We start from the raw sequence: 11,191 nt of genomic DNA on the forward strand, positions 1-11,191 counted from the left end.
GCCCGAGGAGTGGCACACCTCTGGGCTAAGGGGATGGTTTGGGTTGCCTCCCCTCTGGAGGTCTAAAAATGACTTCCATAGACCCCGGCGAAGCGAATTTAAAGCCCGAGGACTGGCACCCCTCTGGGCTAAGGGTGGTGGTTAATCCGGCCCCCCCTTCTGGATGTGTTCAAAACCTAAGTCGAGACATCCATGGACCCCGGTGATGCGAAGTGACATGCCCGAGGAGTGGCGCCCTCTGGGCTAAGGTTGTGATAAGCCCGGTCTCTCCTCTGGAGGTCTGTGGTTTTAAAGTGAAAATTTTCTAAGTCCCTCACCTGAGATTTTAAGAAAATCAGGACCCTCCTCAAGCCTCGTAGCGAGTCCGAGGGAGGTTCATCGTTGTCAGCTATGCGAACGAGGTTCCAATGCCTCAAATCCTGTGGGCATATGGTTTCTCAGCCTGGTGCCGTCGGGATATTAGGGAGGCATTAAATCAGACGTAAGTTTGGGTAACAGCGATGCGAAACGCTATGCCCAAAAGAGTGGCTTCCCGATGGGCTTGAAATAATGGGAATGTCCGCTCTGCTTCCCTGGATGTGTTCAAAACCTAAGTCGAGACATCCGTAGACCCCGTTGATGCGAATACCGAAGCCCGAGGACTGGCACACCTCTGGGCTAGGGTGGGGATAAGATATGCCCCCACCCTCTGGAGGTTTTCAAAACCTAAGTCGAGACCTCCATAGACCCCGGTGATGCGAATACCGAAGCCCGAGGACTGGCACCCCTCTGGGCTAGGGTGGGGATAAGATATGCCCCCACCCTCTGGAGGTTTTCAAAACCTAAGTCGAGACCTCCATAGACCCCGGTGATGCGAATACCGAAGCCCGAGGACTGGCACCCCTCTGGGCTAGGGTGGTGGTTAATCCGGCCCCCCCTCTGGAGGTTTTCAAAACCTAAGTTGAGACCTCCGTAGACCCCGGTGATGCGAATACCGAAGCCCGAGGACTGGCACCCCTCTGGGCTAGGGTGGTGGTTAATCCGGCCCCCCCTCTGGAGGTTTTCAAAACCTAAGTTGAGACCTCCGTAGACCCCGGTGATGCGAATACCGAAGCCCGAGGACTGGCACACCTCTGGGCTAGGGTGGTGGTTAATCCGGCCCCCCCTCTGGAGGTTTTCAAAACCTAAGTTGAGACCTCCGTAGACCCCGGTGATGCGAATACCGAAGCCCGAGGACTGGCACACCTCTGGGCTAAGGGGTTGGTATGCTCGGCCTCCCCTCTGGAAGTCTAAAAATAATTAGAAATATTTCTAAGTTCGACAACGAGCACTGGCAGAACTGGACCAAAGACTTCCATACACCCCGGTGATGCGAAGTTTCAAGCCCGAGGAGTGGCACACCTCTGGGCTAAGGGGATGGTTTGGGTTGCCTCCCCTCTGGAGGTCTAAAAATGACTTCCATGGACCCCGTTGATGCGAATACACAAGCCCGAGGACTGGCACACCTCTGGGCTAAGGGGATGGTTTGGGTTGCCTCCCCTCTGGAGGTCTAAAAATGACTTCCATGGACCCCGTTGATGCGAATACACAAGCCCGAGGAGTGGCACACCTCTGGGCTAAGGGGATGGTTTGGGTTGCCTCCCCTCTGGATGTCTAAAATGACTTCCATGGACCCCGTTGATGCGAATACACAAGCCCGAGGACTGGGACACCCTCTGGGCTTAAGGTGGAGGTAAGCCCGGCCTCCCCTCTTTATTAAAAAAAAACTCTAAGTCCCAACGGCAAATGCCAGAGCTTTAAGCCGAAACTCAAGAGAGTTCGATCGGTATAACTGACTTGACTATCTGCCCTTAGCCCCCGATGGTTCATTCTATATATGCCCGGAGAAGTGGCTGGTTTCCGGGGCCAAAAAAGCCAAATGGTCTCCTATATTCATGCGACGGGTGCCTAAAGGTAAGTTTACCGCCCCCAGTGAACTGCCTAAGGTCCATAGGCCTCCGACCACTGCTCCCTTAGCGGGGCGGTGGAACGGGCCGCCCGCCGACAAAGTTAACTGTTAAACCCATTTAATTTCAATGACCTTTAGTTCCAACTCCCTCCCTGGGGGGGATTGGTTCTATATATGCCCGGAGAAGTGGCTGGTTTCCGGGGCCAAAAAAGCCAAATGGTCTCCTATATTCATGCGACGGGTGCCTAAAGGTAAGTTTACCCACCCCGGTGAACTGCCTAAGGTCCATAGGCCTCCGACCACTGCTCCCTTAGCGGGGCGGTGGAACGGGCCGCCCGCCGACAAAGTTAACTGTTAAACCCATTTAATTTCAATGACCTTTAGTTCCAACTCCCTCCCTGGGGGGGATTGGTTCTATATATGCCCGGAGAAGTGGCTGGTTTCCGGGGCCAAAAAAGCCAAATGGTCTCCTATATTCATGCGACGGGTGCCTAAAGGTAAGTTTACCCACCCCGGTGAACTGCCTAAGGTCCATAGGCCTCCGACCACTGCTCCCTTAGCGGGGCGGTGGAACGGGCCGCCCGCCGACAAAGTTAACTGTTAAACCCATTTAATTTCAATGACCTTTAGTTCCAACTCCCTCCCTGGGGGGGATTGGTTCTATATATGCCCGGAGAAGTGGCTGGTTTCCGGGGCCAAAAAAGCCAAATGGTCTCCTATATTCATGCGACGGGTGCCTAAAGGTAAGTTTACCCACCCCGGTGAACTGCCTAAGGTCCATAGGCCTCCGACCACTGCTCCCTTAGCGGGGCGGTGGAACGGGCCGCCCGCCGACTAAGTTAACCCATAACCACTGATCGTTTAAGTCTTAAGGCCGGTCGGACCTCGTAAAAAGTCTCCCTCTGGGAGGATCACCCAATCTCCACCCCCCCTCCATCTCCAAACCGAAGCAAGTACCACACGGGAACACTCTGTTTGGGGATTCAGAAATAAATGTATTTATTTCGCAGTAAAACATATCAAAGCCACGGGGGTGCAGAAACACGGAGTGAATCCCGGCTGGGTTGCGCTTTGAAGAGGGTCCGGTTCAGGCCGTTTCGAGGGCGGAAAGACGGTTCTCACGAGCCCGCATCACATCGGCCGCAGAGAGGCCGGCTCGGTAGAAGGCCCGGGCAGTGATGTTGGAGTGGCACATGCTTGTCGTCACTCGATCTCTATCTTCGGCCGGCAGAGTCGAAACCTGAAACAGAGGTGCGAGGTGTCAGAAGTAGGAAGGCCGGGGTTAAGAGCCCACATAAGTCGGATTAAGTTCAACACTCACTTGGTTCGAAACAGCCGTGCGGATCAGGTTGAAGGCCACCGCGCCTCCGAGGCCCGCATCCGTCCACGCGATCCGAAGCAGTGAGTTTGGCTTGCGCAGCTGGTTCCCCCTGTCCAAGAACACGAACCCGTCCCGGGCCCCGTGTAAGTCGCTGAGTGCGGTCAACCAGGCCAGCTCTGTGGCAGACAACCCGATCGGAGCGTCCCCGAACGAGGCGTTGGTCTTGTGTTCACGAACATAAACCACGAAGCCGGTGCCATCCGTGGTGCTGGCTTGCCTCAACTCTCCAACCGTCAGGTTGAGAAACACAACCGACCGGTGACCGGTTAAGACAGACAAAAGGCCGAGCAGGTACCCCTGGAGCATCCGTAGCGTCGACCGGCGGGCGGTGTCCCCCGTCCGGGCCGCGTCTATGAGCTCTGGGATTCGGGTCTTAGCGTGGCTTAGGAAGACCCTGAAATCCGAAGGTTGCGGCAAGCGACTCAGCTTCGCTCTCTTCACGCGCTGGCGATGGCCCAGAATCGTGCGTGCGATGTCCCGATGAGCCTTGGCGAAGGTCAGCTTCAGCCTCTGGAGCTCTTCGGGGCTGACCCCGGCGGTCTCTGGGTCGAAGGCAGCGACGTGGGAGACGAACGCCTTGGCGCTGTGCAGGTAACACTTAACGGTTGTCGAAGCGTAACCCAGTTTCTGAAGGCTCTGTACCCAAGTGGGAACGTTCGTGTGATGGACGAAAGACAGGTCTGTGAATTGGCAGCCGGGCGGGGCGCAGTGAAGCAGGAACCGAATAACGTGGCCCCGTCGCTGGCGAGAGTTCTCGATGTCCTTCGGTGACGCGTCGACCCGCAGGTAGAACTTCTGAAAGTCGTCTACCGAACGGCTGACGTAGGTGTCCCGAAACCGATGCGGGATCACGAGCTGCCTCCCCCGGGAGGTTCGCCGTGCCCGCTCGGTCTCTGAATCCGTGTCCGAGGTGGATTCGGCAGGGGAAGACTCGCTCGGTTGGTAGTCGCTGTCGACCGGCTCCGGCGTGGCTTGGCCCGTAGTGGCTTGGCCCGGGGAGGCTTGGTCCGGCGAGGCTGGGTCCGGCGAAGCTGGGTCCGGCGTGTTGGGTCCCGGCGTGCTTGGGCCCGGCGTGCTTGGGCCCGGCATGGCTGGGTCCGGCATGCTGGGGCCCGGCGTGCTGGGGCCCGGCGAGGCTGGATTCGGGGAACAGGATACCGAGGGCGGTGGAGGGTTCCGCGGCTTAGACTGTTGATAGCGACGCAGAAGGTGGATGGTGCGAAGGCGTCGAGCGGCAGAGAGAGCGATCCGAAGGGCGAGGCCTTTGAGGGAATGCGCCGAGCCCAGGTGATCCGCCGGCGAAGAGAGAGACGGCAGGCCGCAGAGAGGGCAGTCGAGCTGGGACGAATTCTCCCCACTTTGGTCCAGTCCCCGGAGAAAGTCAATGTCGGCAGATCCAAGGCGGTGGAAGGTGGTATAATGGGAAGTCAGATCCGTAATGGCTTGCTCGCAGAGCGGGCAAGCATCAGGCGTGGTTGGCTCCGGCGTGCTTGGGTCCGGTGAGCTTGGGTACAGCATGGTTGGGTCCGGCGTGCTTGGGTCCGGCGTGCTTGGGTCCGGCGTGTTCGGGTCCGGCGTGTTCGGGTCCGGCGTGTTCGGTCCCGGCGTGCTCGGTCCCGGCGTGCTCGGTCCCGGCGTGTTCGGTCCCGGCGCGCTCGGTCCCGGCGTGCTTGGTCCCGGCGGCGAGGCTGGATTCGGGGAACGGGATCCCGAGGGCGGTGGAGGGTTCCGCGGCTTAGACTGTTGATAGCGACGCAGAAGGTGGAGGGTGCGAAGGCGTCGAGCGGCAGAGAGAGCGATCCGAAGGGCGAGGCCTTTGAGGGAATGCGCCGAGCCCAGGTGATCTGCCGGCGAAGAGAGAGACGGCAGGCCGCAGAGAGGGCAGTCGAGCTGTGATGAATTCTCCCCGCTTCGGTCCAGTTCTCGGAGGAAGGCTGCGTCGTCCGGTCCGAGTCTGTGGAAGATGGTAAAGTGGAAAGTCAGATCCGTAGCAATGGCTTGTTCGCAAAGCGGGCAGCTATCCATGGTGAGAGACTGACGGCTCCGAGTGAAGGCGACCCCTTATATAGCCCCCGGTTCGTGCATAATTAGGGGTTAGGGTTATGGGCGTTGATCGCTCCCGTTCGCGTTCGACGTTCGCCCATCTTGGGTGTATGAACCAATGAGAACCAAGACCGATAGCGTATTACTGCCAAAATTAGTCCCGGTTTCCGAGCCAGGTGCCGGGCAGAGCGATGGGGAGTGGTCCCCAAGGTCCGTGGGGCCTACCACTGTCATAAATCCGAGTGGCTTCCACTCGGTCCGCCTCGACCGGGTACCTTTAAGGTCAAGTCCCAACCCCGGATCTCGTATCACGGTGGTATTGGGACTGCCTGTGGGTCTATAGGCCACCGACCATCTGCCCACTTGTGGGGCGGGTGGAACGGGCCGCCCCGTCGATTGTTATAAGCCCGTTGTGTCCACCCCGATGATTCGTTCGATGTATGCCTGGGAAGGTAAAACATTCCTGGGCATGGGGGGTCGAGCGTATGAGGGGTTTCCCCCGTCCCGAAAGAGAGAGTTTTCCGACCGATGATTCGTTCGATATGCCTGCCCGGGGAGGGTCAACTTCCCTGGGCACCGGGGGGTCGAACGTATGAGGATTGTCCCCCTTTTTAAACCCATAAATTTGCCCGTGCGCGAGTCGACGGGGCCGCGTAACCCCCCGAGGCGTTGGCCGGCGGTCATCCGCCGGTCCGTGGGATCTCCCGACCTTTCCCCTCCTTTGAGCGGGACGTGGGAGCGCACCACCGGGCCCCCGGCTGGAAACGGCCGGAGGCAAAGAGCGCATTAGAGGTGACACGGATCGGTCTTCCACAGACCGCGGCTGGAAGTTCGCAGGGTCGGCCTACGGGATCCGACCCTTCGTCTTCTTAAACGCAGACTTCCGTAGGCTCCGGGGGGCGAAACCGTAAACCTTTGCCGACCTCCTCGCACTGCGAGGGGGCCAGGATTTGCGGCTTGTCCGCGTATCGGTCCTACCAAGGACCGCGGCTGGAAGTTCGGTGGTGAGCCCTCGACCTTACGAGATTGAGGGCAAAACCCTTCGTCTTCTGAACATCAGACGGCTCCGGTGGTGGCGTACCGTAAAAACCTATGCCGACTTCCTCGCGCTTTGAGGGGGCCAGGATTCTCTTCCATTCTCTTCCCTTAACGGCTGTCCTTCACGGCCGTTCGAGCTCGGTATACGCGGAGCACCAGGGGCAGGCTTCTAAGCCTAAATACAGTGCTTAGAGCGATCCTCCCCACCTTGTGCTCCCAGCCTCCATGGCTCGTGGATGCCCGTAAGAGGCATGTCCGCTTGTCCAGAACGGTTCCGAGGGGGACTTAGTCGGCCGGTCGATCCAACAGTAGGTCCGTTCAACGTCCGCGTCGGTGGTGCCTTAGGGTCGGGATCCGTTTGAGGGAAGGACCCGGCCCCTAGCCTGCACCGTCCGGGCGAGAATCATACGTTTTCCAAGTTGCCAAGTCGATTGCAGACCCCCACAGCGGGGTCGCGTTCGATCCTCTTCGCTGGTGTCCCCTGAGATCACTCTCACGGGCTCCATGCGCCCCCTCTCTTTCCCCGTCCGTTGGAAGGGTTCTGGGGGTCGGCGTGAAATGCTCTCCCGGCCCCTGTCCCCCGGATACGTGCATTTATCAGAACCGAAAAACCCTCCCGGCTCCGGTCGGGTCGCTTTGGTGACTCTAGATAACCTCTGGCCGATCGTTAAGCCCTCCGGGGCGGCGACGTATCATTCGAGTGTCTGCCCTATCAACTTTCGACGGTAGGCTACGTGCCTACCGTGGTGACCACGGGTAACGGGGAATCTGGGTTCGATTCCGGAGAGGGAGCCTGAGAAACGGCTACCACTTCCAAGGAAGGCAGCAGGCGCGCAAATTACCCATTCCCGACACGGGGAGGTAGTGACGAAAAATATCGATGCGGGTCCTATGATCCTGTGGAGCGTAATCGAAATGAACTCAATCTATGTCCGTGAGTGATGACCCATTGGAGGGCAAGTCTGGTGCCAGCAGCCGCGGTAATTCCAGCTCCAATAGCGTATGCTAAAGTTGCTGCAGTTAAAAAGCTCGTAGTTGGATGTGGGGACAGGTCTCGGATCCCCTGTACTGTCCGGGATGGCGTGGGGAGCTCCTTCGGGGGTGACCCCCTGTCTCTGGGTGGATGTTGGGACCTGGTCCCTACCCGCCGGTGTCCTCTGCTCGCCGGCCGCGGAGAAGCCCTTAGCTGGGTACTTCACTGCGGTGCACGGTGGGTTGGAGGGTCCGGAGCGTTTACTTTGAATAAAGCAGAGTGCTCAAAGCAGGCCGACACGTGCCATGTCTGACTGAGCTAGGAATAATGGAATAGGGCCCTTCCGCGGGGCTTCGGGGTCTCTCCTTCGGGACGGCTGGTCGTTCCGGAGTGGGGCTCCGGGGCTTCCACGGTCCTATTTCGTGGGTTTTAAGGACCGAGGGCAATGATTAAGAGGGACGGCCGGGGGCATCCGTACCACACCGATAGAGGTGAAATTCGTTGACCGGTGTGGGACGAACGAAAGCGAAAGCATTTGCCAAGAATGTTTTCATTAATCAAGAACGAAAGTCGGGGGAGCGAAGACGATCAGATACCGTCGTAGTTCCGACCGTAAACTATGCCGACCCGCGATCCGGCGGCGTGAGGCTAGCGACCATGACCCGCCGGGCAGCGTGAGGGAAACCACGAGTCTTTGGGCTCTGGGGGGAGTACGGTTGCAAAGCTGAAACTTAAAGGAATTGACGGAAGGGCACCACCAGGAGTGGAGCTTGCGGCTTAATTTGACTCAACACGGGGAATCTCACCCGGCCCGGACACGGTAAGGATTGACAGATTGATGGCTCTTTCTTGATTCTGTGGGTGGTGGTGCATGGCCGTTGGGAGTTCGTGGAGCGATTCGTCTGGTTAACTCCGATAACGGACGAGACCCTGTGCCTTAAAAAGTTACACGGCCCTCCCTTGGGTCCCTGTGGGGGCTTGCGGCCCGAGGGGTTCGTCGGTCGGTGGCCGAACTTCTTAGAGCGATCCGGGGCAAGGCAAAGCCGTATGAGATTCGGGGCCATAACAGGTCTGTGATGCCCTTAGACGCCCGGGGCCGCACGTGAGTTACACTGGCTGGTTCAGCATGTGCATCCATCCTATGCCGAAAGGCCTGGGCAATCCTATGAACGCCTTCCCCGCTGGGGATAGGGGATTGTAACTTTTCCCCTTGAACGAGGAATTCCAAGTAGTCGCGGGTCACCAGCCCGCGTCGATTAAGTCCCTGCCCTTTGTACACACCGCCCGTCGCTACTACCGATTGGATGGCCTGGTGAGGTCCTCGGACCATCTCCGAGGTGCCCCTTTACCGGGGGGTTGCCTCGTTGAGGTGGGAAGTCGATCGAACCTGGGCATCTAGAGGGAGTAAAAGTCGTAACAAGGTTTCCGTAGGGGAACCTGCGGAAGGATCATTAACGGTGACCTGGCCACGGCCGGTTGTCGAGTCGGACTCGAGAGGCCAAACCTCCCCCGGCGGGTACCTTCAAGGTATGGACCGCAGAAGCCTCGTACCTTTCGTCGTCGGCCGACGTGAGTCTCTCCCCCTCCGGGTGGGTGGACGTAGCGAGCCGGCTTCGGAACTCGGGGTTATGCGAGGACCGCCTTAGGTGCATAGGTACCCCGGTCCGCCCCCCTCGTTCGCGGGGGGGAGAGTGGCGCCGGAGCCGCCCGCCGGGTCGTTAAACCAACCATTGATCGTTGAAGGCTTGATTGTGCGTGCGCGAGTCAAAGGGGCTTACTCACCCCCAGGGCGTTGGCCGGTGCTCGCCGGCCTCGGTGGGATCTCCCTGAACCCATCCCCCCGGCACAGGGGGTGGTGGTGGACGGGAGCGTACCGCCGGGCGAAACTCTTTCCCCTCACGGGGTTGGAGCGGAGCTTAAGAGCGCATGCAAATACCCCGATGTTGGCTTCGCAGAGACGGACCGTATAATAGTCTAAGGCCGGTGCGCGAGTTGAAGGGGCCTCACGAACCCCGGATGCGTTTAAACACCCGAAGGAGACGGCCGGTGCCCGCCGGTCCTGACTAGGTGGGATCTACCCAGCGCCTTCCCCTAAGCGGGGGACTTGGGAGCGTACCACCGGGCCTCGCTCATACCCTCCGGGGTGGAGAGCTTGGCTTTGAGCGCACGCCTGAATGCCTTAGACCGGGACCCGTAACGCAGCGAACCAAACCCTGGGCCTCGCCGGGAACGGTGGGGCCTAGACCCGGTCTCCTAAACCACGTAAGTCTCGGGCACCTACTCGGGCGATCGTCCCCCGGGCCGTAACTCCTCGGTCCGGTGGTGACGCCCAGGTTCAATGACCTTCCCCCCTCCACGGGGGGGAAGGCACCCGGCTTGAAATATTGTCAAACGTTGTCTCGTGTTCGAATGGCTTCCTTCGCCCGGCCTGTAACGGGCCGGGCACAAACCTCATACAACTCTTAGCGGTGGATCACTTGGCTCGTGCATCGATGAAGAACGCGGTAACCTGCGTTAAATAATGTGAATTGCAGAACACAGATCATCGATATTTCGAACGCACATGGCGGCCGCGGGGGTCCATCCCGCGGCCACGCCTGTCTGAGGGTCGGTTTACCCATCGATCGGTCTTCCTAGACCGCGGCTGGGAGTTCGCAGGGCCTCCACCTCGGACGGCCCTTCGTCTCCCTAAACCCAGACTCGGGCCTTAAACCCGACGTGTGGCGAGAGCTCCGGACGTAGGGAGAGCCATTAGGTCCGGGTCCAATCCGTCATAGTCTCTCCCCGCTGGGCTCTCCGCCGCCGTCGGAGAGTGGGTACCGTAACACGGCGAGCGGCCGGGGGGTTCGCGCCCCCCGCGCCCCGCAAAACAGTCTCGTAGTGCGACCTCAGATCAGACGAGACAACCCGCTGAACTTAAGCATATCAGTAAGCGGAGGAAAAGAAACTAACAAGGATTCCCCTAGTAGCGGCGAGCGAAGAGGGAAGAGCCCAGCGCTGAATCCCACTTTCCCCTGACCGGGGTGGGCCGGGAAATGTAGCGTACGGAAGTCCGTTTGGTCTCGGTGCGGACGCGGGACCAAGTTTTGCAAGGAAGTGTCTTCCGCAGATGGTGAAGGCCCGGTATTGTCCCGCATCCCGCCGGGTAGATCGGGCTTCCCGGAGTCGAGTTGCTTGTGAATGCAGCTCAAAGTGGGTGGTAAACTCCATCTAAGGCTAAATACCGGCACGAGACCGATAGCGAACAAAGTACCGTGAGGGAAAGTTGAAAGCAGTACTTTGAAGAGAGAGTTCAAGAGAGCGTGAAACCGTTGAGAGGTAAACGGTCGGGGGACCGAGAAGACCCCCCCGGGGGATTCAGCCGGGCGGACGGCCCGCGCTCGTGTGGTTCCGTGGCTCGGAGGCGAGTTCATCCGGGCGAGAGTGGGGGCGACCCCACTCCCTGCTCGGCCCTGAGCTTCGCCTCTCGACTTCGGGCCTCTCGGGCGTACGAAGGCTCGGCCCGTCAGGTGTACTTCCCCCCGCGTGGTGGGTGAGTCGCGACCGGCTCCGGTTAGGCTTGGAAGGGCCCGAGGGTGAAGGTAGGTCCGTCCGGAGAAGGGAGCCCCACGTGGCCCCCGGACACGGGCGTTCCGCTACAGCCCCTCGCTCCGACTTCGCCGATAACGCCGGGGCCGCGGAGTAATGTCCTTTCCGCGTTTTCCCCTCCTTCGGGATGGGGATGGGGCCCCCCCCTGATCGTTCGGACGAAAGCGGGCCGGTTGGGCTGTCCTCAGCCCCGGGCTAGGCCCGCTACGGCAATACGGGGGGTGATCCAGGCCCACAGCCA

The 11,191-nt window shown here is 59.6% G+C and overlaps 1 non-coding gene across 1 annotated transcript; it reads left to right on the plus strand.

The window, feature by feature from the left end:
* Positions 1 to 9,819: 9,819 nt before the first annotated feature.
* Positions 9,820 to 9,973, plus strand: LOC136684632 (5.8S ribosomal RNA). The gene has a single exon (XR_010799751.1). It is a non-coding gene; the product is annotated as a 5.8S ribosomal RNA (ribosomal RNA).
* Positions 9,974 to 11,191: the final 1,218 nt, after the last annotated feature.

The sequence above is a fragment of the Hoplias malabaricus genome, unplaced genomic scaffold (assembly GCF_029633855.1).
Source record: "Hoplias malabaricus isolate fHopMal1 unplaced genomic scaffold, fHopMal1.hap1 scaffold_25, whole genome shotgun sequence".
NCBI lineage: Eukaryota > Metazoa > Chordata > Actinopteri > Characiformes > Erythrinidae > Hoplias > Hoplias malabaricus.